Source organism: Nicotiana attenuata, unplaced genomic scaffold (assembly GCF_001879085.1).
Source record: "Nicotiana attenuata strain UT unplaced genomic scaffold, NIATTr2, whole genome shotgun sequence".
Classification (NCBI taxonomy): Eukaryota; Viridiplantae; Streptophyta; class Magnoliopsida; order Solanales; family Solanaceae; genus Nicotiana; species Nicotiana attenuata.
The window spans coordinates 14306-14882 of NW_017674170.1; positions in this window are offsets into that span (position 1 = coordinate 14306).

A 577-nucleotide genomic window follows, 5' to 3' on the forward strand; every position below is an offset into this window, starting at 1 on the left:
TTAAAGATTTTTTTATCAATTTATTTCCCTATTTTATCCATAAAAACCCAATAATTATTCCCAAAATTATCATTTTTGGTGATTCATTTATTGGATTTTCATATTTATACTAAAGTGTGGCTACTATAATTTTTTCATATTTTTACTAGGTCATTTAGTATTTTTAAAGTTAAATTGTATGTAATTACAATATTAGCCTTTTTAGGATTAATTACGTATATATTGATAAAAATTAGGCCTGGTATTTTTAAATAGTTAGTTATGTGCTATTAATCATTTTAGTACCTTTAATTTATTTTCAGAAATTATTTTACTATTTTTATAAATCAAATAGGGAAAAGTGACTATTTAAATGTTAGCCCAATTTGTTTCAATTTTAGTCCGATTTTGCACCCTACTTCAACTCAATTGAAACTATTTGAATCCCCCGACCCAATTTCAATTTAATCCGACCCAAACCCATCTTCATAACCTGCCCACTCGCCCGTTTTAATCCAGGCCGTTGATCATTCAGATCAACGGCCAACAACCATCCTACCTTTTTTAATCTCAAACTACCCCCTAACCCTAACCATTT